General features: G+C 47.6%; 1 pseudogene; it reads right to left on the bottom strand.

The window, feature by feature from the left end:
* The window catches only part of LOC119360993, a 35,222-nt pseudogene extending 27,047 nt beyond the window's left edge, over positions 1 to 8,175 (bottom strand).
* Positions 8,176 to 14,435: the final 6,260 nt, after the last annotated feature.

A 14,435-nucleotide genomic window follows, 5' to 3' on the forward strand; every position in this document is an offset into this window, starting at 1 on the left:
AATTAAGAAAAATAAAACTAATTCAATTCAAAATGTTAAAAATACAAATAATATATCAAAAAATTCAGAAAAATAAAACTAATTCAATTCAATATGTTAAAAACACAAATAATATATCAAAAATTCAGAAAAATAGAACTAATTCAATTCAATATGTTAAAAACACAAATATTATATCAAAAAATTCAGTAAAATAAAACTAATTCAATTCAAAATTCTAAAAATACAAATAATATATCAAAAAATTAAGAAAAATAAAACTAATTCAATTCAAAATGTTAAAAATACAAATAATATATCAAAAAATTCAGAAAAATAAAACTAATTCAATTCAAAATTTTATACGCCTAGGCAGGAGTATGACTAAATCACTCCAAATTTCATGTATCATCAGTGGTATCTCGAATCATTCGAAAATGGACACCAAACACATCACGGGTAATATAATTCACATGATCCATTCAACAAAGTTTGGTACAATAAATTATTACACATCATTTCTTCCCTTGTGTCCCTGCTTGCTTACGATTGTGCCGTATCCATGGAGCATCCTCATCATTTAACTTAATGCTTGGGTCGGTGTTGACTTTGAAGGGCGGAATTTCAGCAAACATATTATAATCTTCTGACATGTCTGTCTTGTCCTCCACTCCCACGATGTTTCTTTTCCCTGAAAGAACAATGTGGCGCTTTGGATCATCGCATGATGTACTGATCGTTTTCTTATCTTTCCGTTTCCTCGGTTTGCTACTCATGTCCTTCACATAGAAAACCTGAGCGACATCTTTCGCTAGGACGAATGGTTCGTCAAGGTAACCAAGATTGTTGAAATCCACCATTGTCATTCCGTATTGCTGGTCCACCTTTACCCCACCTCCTGTTAGCTTGAACCATTTGCACCGGAACAAAGGGACCTTAAAGGAGGGTCCATAGTCAAGTTCCCATATCTCCTCTATGTAACCATAATATGTGACCTTTTGCCCATTCTCGGTTGCTGCATCAAAGCGGACACCACTGTTTTGGTTGGTGCTCTTTTTATCTTGGGCGATCATGTAAAATGTATTCCCATTTATCTCGTACCCTTGGAAAGTCGTTATAGTCGAAGATGGTGTCTTGGCCAACATGTACAGCTGATCTATAACATCATTGTCATTCATTAAATGTTTTCTCAACCAACTGCCGAAAGTCTCCATGTGGGCCTTCCTAATCCAGGATTCAGGCTTCCCCGGGTTGTCCGAGCGTAAAATATTCTTGTGTTTCTCAAAGTACGGAGCCACCAAGCTGGAATTGGTCAGTACAGTGTGGTGTGCTTCAGTCAGAGAATGGCCGTCCATACATATCGTTGATTTCCTTCTGATCGTGCCTTTTCCACTTAGTCTCCCCTCGTGCCGCGATCGAGGAAGACCAATCGACTTAAGGTCAGGAACAAAGTCAACACAAAACTCAATTACCTCCTCATTTCCATAGCCCTTGGCGATGCTTCCTTCTGGCCTAGCACGGTTACGAACATATTTCTTTAATACTCCCGTGAACCTCTCGAAGGGGAACATATTGTGTAGAAATACAGGACCGAGAATGAAAATCTCTTCGACTAGGTGAACCAAGAGGTGCGTCATAATATTGAAGAAGGATGGCGGGAACACCAACTCGAAACTGACAAGACATTGGATCACATCGTTCTGTAACCGTGGTAGAACTTCTGGATTGATTACCTTCTGAGAGATTGCATTGAGGAATGCACATAGCTTCACAATGGCTACTCGAACATTTTCCGGCAGGAGCCCCCTCAAAGCAATCGGAAGCAATTGCGTCATAATCACGTGGCAGTCGTGAGACTTCAGGTTTTGGAACTTTTTCTCCGCCATGTTTATTATTCCCTTTATATTGGACGAGAATCCAGACGGGACCTTCATACTGCTCAGGCATTCAAAAAAGATGACCTTCTCTTCTTTGGTCAGAGCGTAGCTGGCACGACCTTGAAACCATTCTGGATGCCGGTCATCAGGGTCTTTCAAACGTTGCTGGTCCTGCCGTGCTTCCTTTGTATCATTTGTCTTCCCATACACGCCCAAGAAGCTTAGGAGGTTCACGCAAATATTCTTCGTAACGTGCATCACGTCGATTGCAGAGCGGACTTCTAGGACTTTCCAATATTCTAGCTCCCAGAATATAGATTTATTCTTCCACATGGCTGCGTGCCCGTCAGCTCCCTTTGGAACTGATTGTCCGCCAGGACCCTTTCCAAAGATGACTTTCAAATCCTTGACCATATCAAATACCTCAGCACCAGTGCGTTTCGCAGGCTTCGGCCGGTGATCTGCCTTGCCGTTGTAATGCTTGCCTTTCTTTCTTACTGGATGAATTTTCGGAAGAAATCGACGATGCCCAAGGTACACGTTCTTCTTACAATTTGGCAAATGTACACTTTCAGTCTCATGTAAGCAGTGCGTGCATGCATTGTATCCCTTATTTGATAGTCCCGAAAGGTTACTAAGAGCAGGCCAATCGTTGATGGTTACGAAAAGCAACGCTCGTAGGTTAAATTCCTCATTTTTGTGCTCATCCCACACACGGACACCAGGTCTGCCCCACAGCTGTAAAAGTTCATCAACTAATGGCCTTAGGTACACATCGATGTCGTTGCCGGGTTGCTTCGGACCTTGGATGAGCACTGGCATCATAATGAACTTCCGCTTCATGCACAACCAAGGAGGAAGGTTGTAGATGCATAGAGTCACGGGCCAGGTGCTATGGCTGGAGCTCTGCTCGCCAAAAGGATTCATGCCATCTGTACTTAGACCAAATCTTATGTTCCTTGCGTCAGCTGCAAAATCTTTGAACTCTCTGTCGATCTTTCTCCATTGCGTTCCATCTGTGGTGTGTCTCAACTCCCCGTCCGACTTACGGTCCTCTTTGTGCCATCGCAACAACTTGGCATGCTCTTTGTTCCTGAACAGACGTTTCAACCGTGGTATTATAGGAGCATACCACATCACCTTGGCGGGAACCCTCTTCCTGGGTTTCTCGCCCTCAACATCGTCACCAGGGTCATCGCCTCTGATCTTATAACGCAATGCAGTGCATACCGGGCATTCATTCAAATTCTCGTATTCACCGCGGTAGAGGATGCAGTCGTTGATGCATGCATGTATCTTCAGAACCTCTAAACCTAGAGGGCAGACAACCTTCTTTGCTTCGTACGTACTGGCGGGCAACTCGTTATTCTTTGGAAACATATTCTTCAACATTTTCAGCAAGTTTTCAAATGCGGAGTCAGCTACACCTGCCTGTGCCTTCCATTTCAGCAAATCCAGTGTGCAGCCCAGCTTTTTCAGACCATCATCACATCCGGGGTACAACGACTTTCTGTGATCCTCTAACATGCGATCCAAATTCTCCCTCTCCTTTTCAGTTTCGCAGCGTCTCCGTGCATCAGCAATGGTCCGACCAAGATCATCAACGGTCTCATCACGTGCCTCTTCTTCACCTTCACCTTCCCCTTCACCTTCCCCTTCACCTTCAGCATCCTCCATGAAAGTATCACCGAAATGAGCAAGATAGCTTTCATCGATGAAATCATCCCCTTCTTCATCTTCTTCCATTATAACCCCTCTTTCTCCATGCTTGGTCCAACAATTATAGCTTGGCATGAAACCGTGCCGAAGCAGGTGCAGGTGAACTTCTCTTGAGGAAGAGTAACCCTTCTGATTCTTACATTCAACACATGGACAGATAACAAAACCCTTCTGCTTGTTCGCATTAGCCACTACGAGGAAATCTTTCAAACCCGTAGTGAACTCGCGGGAGAGTCGGTTACCGTACATCCATTGCCGATTCATCTGCATTATTATAATATAAAATATATAATTAACCATCATGCATTTGTTAAACTAACTAGCTATAAACAATAGAAATTAAACAATGAACAACACACATGCATATTTTATCAATGACACACATGCATGAAAGGTTCAAGTTGCTAACCGCGATCGAGGAGGAAAAAATAAATGAGGAACCTCAAGTGTGGCTCCAACACTTCATATCATGTTTGTTTCACCCTCTTGGGGAATTTCATCAAACACCTTGTGTGCATAAGAGGAACCAAAAGCAAACCTACACCCCCTTGTGAAGCTTGTGAAGAGAAGTGGCACCAAATGGCTAAGTGAGCGTGCTGAACTGGCATATATAGGGGAGGAGCTTTAGTCGCGGTTGGCCTGGCCAACCGCGACTAAAGGCCTTTGGGCACCTTTAGTCGCGGTTGGCCTGGCCAACCGCGACTAAAGCCCATCACGTGCACCAGCTGGCCACCGAGCGCCCTGGCCCCAGGCCTTTGGTCGCGGTTCGTCTGCCGAACCGCGACTAAAGACTTCATTAGTCGCGGTTCCTACAGTTTCGCGACTAATGGGGCTGGACGGAAGCCTCTTTTTCTACCAGTGCTCCAAACCGGCGACCAGCTCCACGGCGCACGCGCCGTGCGGCACAATGCGGTGCGGTGTGTCGATGTACTTGACGACCTTCGATTCCGACATGGTCATCCACCCTAGAAGATGCGAATGCTCGTCCTCGACATTGGGCGGCATCAGCACCCGCCACGGCGTGTCCCGGAAGATGTACGGGCCCTCCTCGAAGTCCCCATTCCTCAACATGTTGCCTGTTCGTTCTGAGTTAGGCTAGCCATAGTGGGAGTAACTTAGGTAGTAACATAGCACATTCCAAGACATATATGCTTATGTGGCATGAAGTTAATGAAAAGAGAGGTGCTTGTGGTAACATAATATGTTACCATAACATAACACACCCCAATGCAAAATGAGTCTACAACATAATAAATAAAGACTTACATGACACTACACTTATGTTACTACCCACTATGATGGTGGTAACATAGACTAGTAACATATGTATGTTACTAGTCTAAGTTACAATGCGCTATGACTAGCCTTAGATTTCTCAATTGATCACATATACTCCTCCAGTAGTTCCTTTCAGACATGCCGAACATTATTATCGTACATACGACTAGAATGATTATGATGGGGAGGTTAGAGGGCCTTAATGGCGACGGCTATGACGACAGGGCCGCACGCGGGTTCTCCTCGATGCCGGTGTTGTGGATGGACATGCATACATCGCTATGCTTCGCCCTGAAGGCCCAGGAAGAGGAGTCCCAGCCGGTGTTGGTGTACACGGTCTGGATGGGAAGCATGCCGGAGTTGGGGGCGACCGACACGTTGAGCTTCTCTTCCTGGGCGCACGACCGAGCCGCGATCAAGGTTATGGAGTAGTACATGTCACGGGTGACATTGAACTGCGTCCGGATGGTGGCATCGTTGCCAGACACAAGGCGTTGGCTCCCTCGGGCACCGCCAAGATCATGTCATCCTGCTTGTGCCCTGACTCGATGTACTCGATGAACCCTAAAGTCTCCCAGTATGGTACCGAGTAGCTCCCCGTCACCACCGTGCCGTTCTTCAACTGTGACTTCTCGGGTCCCTTTTTGAAGTTTTCGTTGGGTAGCAGGCCTAGGCAGACAGATGCATGGTAATTTTTAACATACCTATAAAGTTAATCAAACGGATTTTCTAATTTCTATCTAGACGAGAGTTAACAAAGTCACATGTCTAACATCCACACCATGTGATCAACGTCTGTCATGAAACAACGTCTGTCCATCTTTGCGGACGACGTCGCAGTTTTGATCAAGCCCAAGCCACAGGAGCTTGAGGCGTGCAAGAACATTCTGGATCTGTTTGGAGAGGCTTCCGGACTGCGGATAAATATGATGAAATCTGTGGCACTTCCAATTAGGTGTAATGAAGAGGAGATCACAATGGCCTGTGAGGAATTGGGCTGCCAGAAAGGGGCTTTCCCAATCAAGTATTTGGGGCTGCCGTTGACCCTTAGAAAGCAGTGGGCATCGCAGTTGCAGTACTTGGTGGGCCAGATGGTGAACTTCTTACCAAAATGGAAAGCGGCCTTAATGCCGAAGAGTGGAAGACTAAGGTTGGTGCAGTCGGTGCTTTGTGTTATGCCCATTCACGCCATAATGGCCCTGGATTTGCCTGCTAAGACTATATCTGCGATGAACAAAGTGTGCCGTGGTTTCTTATGGTGCAGACGGGTAGAGGCCAACGGTGGCAACTGTGCGGTGGCATGGGATTCGGTGTGTTCACCGAAATGGGCTGGTGGTCTAGGTATACCCAATCTCAAGTGGCTTAATGTGGCTATGCAAACTAGATGGCCGTGGTTGGCAAGAGTGGATGAAAGTAGACAATGGACAGAGTTCCGCATAAAGGTACCAAGGGAGGCATTGCAACTTTTCCGGGCGGCAACGCGAATCGAAGCAAGGTGTGGCCTCACTACCCTTGTCTGGAAAGATCGGTGGATTGATGACATGAGAGCACAGGAGATCGCACCGTCCATATACAGCATAATCCCGCCGCGGATAAAGGCGACAATGACGGTTGCCACGGCCATCGAGGATGGGGCTTGGGCAATGGAGATTGGCCCGAACCTTGGGGTACAAGAGTTGCATGAATTCCTCGAGTTATGGACTAGAGTGAGCACATGGGAGCCGCAACTCGACGTACCAGACTCTGTTGCATGGGCATGGGAGCCCAACGGCACCGTAAGATCCGCATACGCAGCAAAGTTCTGGGGCCGAACGATGGACCCAATGGCCCAGCTGACTTGGAAATCGAGGGCCCCATCCACATGCAAATTCTTCGCCTGGTTTGCGTTCAGGAACAGATGTTGGACCTCGGATCGCCTTGCCAAAAGGGGGCTACCACACCAGGAGGCATGCCCCTTTTGTGACCAGGGGGAAGAAACCATAAACCACGTGCTACTCACGTGTGTGCTCGCGAGATCGGTATGGGCGGTGGTATGCGAAGCTTTGGGGAAGGTGGAATGGTCACCGATGGAACATGATTCGCTTGCCCTATGGTTAAGGGACAAGCACGGGATGGACAACAACAATCGGAGGGATCTACAACTATCTTCCTACTTGTACTTTGGGAGCTGTGGAAGCATAGGAATGCGATTGTCTTCGAAGGGGCATCGCCTTCTATCATGGGAACTATTGGTAGGATTACGACGGAAGGAAGGTTATGGTTGCAAGCCGGGAAGTTCAAAGGGAAGGTAGACCCTTTCTTCCTTCGGCTAGAGTGGTGGGCGAGGAATGAGTAATCCATTGTAATAATACTCTTGTAATCTCGGTGGAGGCATGCTTTTTGCCTTTCTTCTTTAATATATAATATGCACACTCTTGCATATTCGAGAAAAAAATTGATTAATCAAATAAAAGAAAAAATATGCATAAATCTTCACATAAAATCAAATGATGTGTAGGATTTAGATTAGTTAATTCTCAATCTAGATGAAACTAGACACACCCTTAATCAAATGTCCTAATCGACGTACAGATATACATTTTCAAATAATCGGATTATCATGGTGCAAATGAACACAAACAGGTACCAAAAGTTGGATCTAATAAATCAAATGAGATCATGGAAAAAATTGTATGAAATATAGTCCTCAAAGGTTCATATGGATTTTCTTTAAATCAAATATGCCTAGGCATCTGTTCTTAAAGATACTGCACATCAAGTGATAATGTCCAGTTAACAATCAGCACTTGATATTGAGCTAAGGAAATCAGAATATTTTGCAGCTTGAACGAATCTTCAACGTTTTCGATAACACACTGATATGTCCAACAAATAACTTGTCACATGATATTTCGTCCAGAAAGATCACTGACATAGCTGGCCTGATACACTCCAGTTAGATCGAATGTGAACAGACAAATATTCTGAAGAAACAGATCAGTTGGCCATGTTCATGTACATGTCAACATAACACAAATCTCAAGTCTGATGAGTGGTATATGAACAATGCATGTGTATACCATGTGATGGGAAAGGCGAAACCTGTGTATACACACGTGTATGCCTGGCCTGTGAACAATGCACATGCCCATGCATGATCAACATAATACTGTAACTTCCATACAAAGTGAGACAAGTAACATACTCCCTCCGTCCGGAATTACCTATCTACAACGGTTGTACATGAGTATTAGTAGTTCTTACCATCGGTGACGGCAGAAGCCGCTCGAGCAGCCACGGCAACGAGCAAGAAGAGCGCCGTATAAAGCGTGCTCTTCGTCATGGCCTCCAACAGTAACCCTTCTCACGATTGTCTATATGGTTCCTTAGCTTTGCACTTGTACCGCTCGTCTTTCTCGAGCTCTATATGTGGGTAGAAATGAACCAACAAATCAAGCTACCGCAGTACGTACCCACCGACCGTATGGTTTTCAGCACTCGGTTTTGGAGTAAACCATCCTAGACCAGTGCAAGGGCTTATATTAAGCCCTGTGGCGCTTATTAGCGGCCGGACTGAGCCTGACACCGACGATCATGCATACCCCGCGTAGCGAAGTGCGGCCACCGCCCACTTGACCCATCACGGTGAGATGCGTCGGTTGGCGCACGCGAACGACTTCAGGCATCACTTCTCTGGTTTCCGACGGTCGCGGCTCGAGACGATGAAGATTGCCGTACGCGTTGGGTAGTGGTGATCTCTCTTCTTTTTTTTGCGGGGAGGGTTGTGGTGATCTACAGACCGGCCGGCTGGCTAGCTGCAGCGCGGCAGGGGGAGACCCAGCGTGCATTCACGTGGCGACACGACTCCTCCGTGTGGCCAGCAGAAGTTTCCGCCTGAGTTTCCACGCGCGCACAGTGCCCGATGTGTCGGCTCTCGTGGCGCTTTAATTGGTCCAGACTCCATAGGGCAGCCGGCTGTGGCGGAGCAAGCAGAACTGTTTTGTTTTTTCGCGGCCCGAGAGCCGGCACATTGGGCGCCGCAATTGTCTAGTGGAAGCTGGAGATGAATATTCTCTTCATTTTTTTGCTATTTTTCTGCTAATACGATGAATCTTCTTCTAGTCTTGTACTCCCCTCCATTCCTAAATATAAGTCTTTTTGAAAACTTTAATACGGACTTCATACAGAGCAAATGAGTGAATCTACACTCTAAAAAATGTCTATATTGATATATCTACGAAGACTTGTATTTAAAAACAGAGGGAGTAGTATAATTTGTTCTAAAACGCTTTTGTTTGGGTTTAGTTAACTTTTTTTTGTGTAGGACGAGTTTGTTAACCTTTTGACCTCTTTCAAAACTTATTTCATCTTATCTTTGATGATAGCTCCATTTATATTAGCACCATCAGTAAACGTGGTTGTACTATAATCATCATACATGGTGCCTTTCATCGTCAACACTGACGGCAAAAAAAGAAAACTTACACGCGCAGGAAGAGAGCACCAGCATGGCATATAGTGGCCCGCGTATGGTGAAGTAGTGATGTTGGAGGCTTGTGTCGCACCGACGGTGCCAACACCACCATGTGACTAATGAGTGGGACCAAGTGTGGGTCTGCGTGTGTGCGTGGCCAGCTGGCCGTGGTAGGGCCGTGTACCTAAACCTCACGAGGCGTGTGTGTGGGTTCAGAGTTGTATGAACTAAATTCTGAAATCTCACCCCTTTCCCCTTGCTCATCCCCTTCCGCAAGTTTTCTCATCCCCCTTCTCCAGATCCCTCTCCTGCCTACTCTGGTCTCCTGCGATCTAGATTAGGGCGTTACAACTGGAAATCAGAGGCTCAATTCCTGGCCAAAAAATTTCTCTGTTGCTTCCTGATTCAGATCGGTAACATCCACCGCCACGGGTGTGACTTGCTCCGACGAGTTCACACGACATCGCCGGCGGGGTTCGATCTAGCAGGCGCGCGCGACGGCCCCATCCAAGCCATCCGTCCAGACCCGGCAGCTGCTGGCAGCCATGGACGTCAACACCACCAGCCTCAAGCGCATGCTCGAGGCACTCCTCAACCGCTGCGATGCGCAGAAGATCGACAACAAAAAGCGCCTGGAGGTGCAAACGACCTTCAACAACCAAATCTCCACGGAGCTGCGAACCCTCAGCAAGCAAATTGACCTTACCCAAGCCGACGTGGACGAGATGCGCAAGGCCTTGGAGCGCTCCCCGTCGCCGCAGTCCTTGGGATCGGGTGCGGTAATCAACCCTCCACCACCTCTGCCACCCCCTCCCCTGCGTCCGAACACAGCAACCGCGCCGGGCCCCCCGCCATCCCCACGTCTGGTGGGTCAGCGACTGAGGGAGTCCTGGATAAGGGGGTATCCGGACAGCCGGACTATATACTCTGGCCGGACTGTTGGACTATGAAGATACAAGATTGAAGACTTCGTCCCATGTCCGGATGGGACTGTCCTTGGCGTGGAAGGCAAGCTTGGCGATTCGGATGTAGATCTCCTTCTCTGTAAACCGACTCCGTTTAACCCTAGCCCCCTCCGGTGTCTATATAAACCGGAGGGTTTAGTCCATAGGGGACAAGAACAATCATACCATGGGCTAGCTTCTAGGGTTTAGCCTCTCTGATCTCATGGTAGATCAACTCTTGTAATACTCATATCATCAAGATCAATCAAGCAGGAAGTAGGGTATTACCTCCATCGAGAGGGCCCGAACCTGGGTAAACATCGTGTCCCCAGCCTCCTGTTACCATTAGCCATAGACGCACAGTTCGGGACCCCCTACCCGAGATCCGTCGGTTTTGACACCGACATTGGTGCTTTCATTGAGAGTTCCTCTGTGTCGTCGCAGTAAGGCTTGATGGCCCGCCTCGTTGTCAGGGATAACATCACCTCTGAAGGAGCACTGGCCCAAGGCCAAACTCTCCGTCTGGGCGGCTTCGTCATGACTGCCCGATCGGCTATCGCACCGACAATGACTTCTCAGGTCATCAAAAACTGCCTCCACGTCAGTTTAGAACTCGCCGAACAGATGGATCCAATGGAGCTCTCTTCCCTTAATGAGCTCTTGGATCGCATCGCTGCCCTGGGCGTCGCTACAGACTATGATCAGATTGGGCTTAAACCCGACCAAAGGGAGATTTATTCTCCGTCGGTCACCCATGAGATCGCGGTAGTGGAGGAGCACCATACGAATTCTCCCTCTATTTTGAGGATGAACTGTGTCTGGATTGCCAAGCTCTCTGAGCCGGACACCTGCTCGCGGGAGGGCACGACCCAAACCCCGAACTTAGGATCGGCCAATGGGTCAAACAAATTGGGCAGCATCCCAGAGCCCGAGCCGTTAATCTCGGGAACTTCCTTGCCCTTGGGTCTCAGATCGGGTCAGGATTCGGATTCAAAACCACCAAGCCACCCAGATTTATTCAATATTCAACAAATCAGACAAGAGCCACAAGAGACAGTACATCATTACTGGGCCAGATTCCTCCTTGTGTTTAACAGGGTTAAGGACTGTCGTGAGGAAGACGCAATCTCACTCTTCTGCAAAAATTGCACGGACAAAGGGATCCTCAACGCTGTAAGTCACCGTGAAATAGTACACTTCGCTGACTTAGCGGCCATAGTGCAGAAGTACTGCGCGATGGAAAGCGCCTGGAAAACCCAAACGAACTTCTGGGACAATCCGGCTCTCACTAAACCCTTTGTCCGATCTAAAAGGGCAAGCTCTCATAAGTTACCCGATTCAATTACTAAAAAACCAAAGCCTGATACAAGGCGCGGAACCGTATTGGAAGAATGGCTCAGTGGACCGTGCAAAATTCACAGCACACCGGATACTACGCCAACTCATAGCCTTAGAGCATGTTGGATACTCCGGTAGGTAGCAAAGAGCGGCGAGGATCTCCTCTTAAACCATACAGCAGAACAACAACCCGCCGGAAACAACAATACGGTATTTACAGTCTTCGAGACTTTCGCCTCAAATAATAGGCGCAAGCGAGCTCAGCGCAGCCTCGCCGAAGTTTGCCACGTGGCAACAATAAACCCATGGAACAACACGGCTATAACCTATAATTCCAGTGACGAAGCTCATTTCCGAACAGTCCAAGCACCAGCCGCTTTGGTCCTTAGTCCAATCGTGGACGACTTCAGGCTCACTAAAGTGCTCATGGACGGCGGAAGCGGGCTAAACCTCATCTACGAGGAAACCCTTAACAAAATGGAAATTGACAGGAGCCGCATTGAGAAAAGCAGCACAACCTTCAGGGGAATCATCCCTAGTCGGGAGGCGCGATGCGCGGGAAAAATCACACTGGATGTGGTATTCGGTACGCCGGAGAATTACAGGTCCGAAGAAATTACATTCCAAGTGGCCCCGTTCAGCAGCGGATACCACGCCCTTTTGGGGCAGGACGCATTCACGAGTTTCCAGGCTATACCCCATTACGGGTACATGAAGCTCAAAATGCCAGGGCCCAACGGAATCATCACTCTAGCCAGCAATCTGGATGTCGCACTCCGCGCCGAAAATAAAACCGCCACCCTTGCCCTGGAGGCATTATCAGAAGCCCTCGCGGCCGAAGAGCTGACAACACTGTGAGCTACAGTTGACAGAGACGACGTGATACTCGACAAGCGACCTAAATCCACCTCCTTCAAACCCGCGGACGAGATAGTCAAATTCCAGTTCCACCCAACGGACCCTACAAAGACAGCTTCCATTGGGACACAGTTGAACCCCACAATAGACGCCGCACTGCGAGACTTCTTGCGTGAGAATTGGGATATATTTGCCTGGCACCCTTCAGACATGCCGGGCATCCCACGCAGGCTGGCCGAACACAACCTCAATATACTGAAAGGATACAAGCCAGTCAAGCAGACTCTTAGGCGCTTCTCAGAGCCTAAGCGGCAAGCCATGGGAGAGGAGCTAGCCAAGCTACTTGAGGCCGGATTCATTAGAGACATCAAACATCCGGATTGGCTAGCAAACTTGGTAATGGTACCAAAGAAGGACAAGTCCTGCTGCTTATGTGTCGATTTCAAGGAGCTCAATAAAGCTTGCCCTAAGGATCCCTTCCCCCTCCCACACATTGACCAAATCATCGACGCCACCGCAAGACACGACTCATTGTGCTTCCTCGACGCATACTCCGGATACCATCAGATCAAGATGGCGAAGTCCAACCAAGCCGCAACGGCCTTCATTACACCATATGGCCCCTTCTGTTTTAACACCATGCCTTTCGGGCTCAAAAACGCCGGCGCAACCTATCAACGCATGATTCAGACATGCCTGGAAAAACAAATCGGCAAGACAGTAGAGGCCTATGTAGATGACATGGTCATCAAAACAAGACGTGTTGATAATTTAGTAGATGACTTGAGGCTTACGTTCGACAACCTCCGAACATACGACATCAAGCTCAACCCGTAGAAGTGTGTCCTCGGGGTACCCTCTGGGAAATTGCTCGGCTTCATCATTTCCAATAGAGGAATTGAAGCAAATCCGGCAAAAATCCTAGCTCTGTCACAGTTGGTGTCACGCCCAATATGCGATACTATCCTAAAGAGACACGAAGGTCCCACCAAGGATAGAACCGCATATTGAAACACTTTTGCAAGGTGGATATCATTACATCAACATTACATAATAGATGGGGATACATACAAGAGGCATACAATGCCACACGAATAAACAATACATCATACACAATATCAACATCCGACTACGGATGAAACACAAACAGAAACTCAAACGACATCCACCCTGCTAGCCTAGGCTGCCGACCTGGAACCTATCCCCTGATCGAAGAAGAAGCAGAAGAAGATCTCAACGCAAACAAGCATCGCTCTCGCGTCATGATCATCGCATAACCTGTACCTGCAACTATTGTTGTAGTAATCTGTGAGCCACGAGGACTCAGCAATCCCATTACCATGGGTATCAAGACTAGCAAAGCTTAATGGGAAAGGAATGGGTAAAGTGGTGAGGTTGCAGCAGTGACTAAGCATATATGGTGGCTAACATACGCAAATAAGAGCGAGAAGAGAGCAAGCGGAACGGTCATGAAACTAGCAATGATCAAGAAGTGATCCTGAACTCCTACTTACGTCAAACATAACCCAGAAACCGTGTTCACTTCCCGGACTCCGCCGAAAAGAGATGATCACGGCTACACACACGGTTGATGCGTTTTAATTCGGATCTGGTGTCAAGTTATCTACAACCGGACATTAACAAATTCCCATCTGCCCATAACCGAGGGCACGGCTTTCGAAAGTTTATACCCTGCAGGGGTGTCCCAACTTAGCCCATGATAAGCTCTCGCGATCAACGAAGGATATACCTTCTCCCAGGAAGACCCGATCAGACTCGGTATCCCGGTTTACAAGACATTTCGACAATGGTAAAACAAGACCAGCAAAGCCGCCTGATGCGCCGACAATCCCGATAGGAGCTGCACATATCTCGTTCTCAGGGCAACACCGGATGAGCAATCCGTACAACTAAAACCAGACCTCAAGTTTCCCTGAGGGGGCGCTGCAAAGGGCTCTGGTTCGGACCAACACTTAGACAAGCACTGGC

The sequence above is a fragment of the Triticum dicoccoides genome, chromosome 2B (assembly GCF_002162155.2).
Source record: "Triticum dicoccoides isolate Atlit2015 ecotype Zavitan chromosome 2B, WEW_v2.0, whole genome shotgun sequence".
Classification (NCBI taxonomy): domain Eukaryota; kingdom Viridiplantae; phylum Streptophyta; class Magnoliopsida; order Poales; family Poaceae; genus Triticum; species Triticum dicoccoides.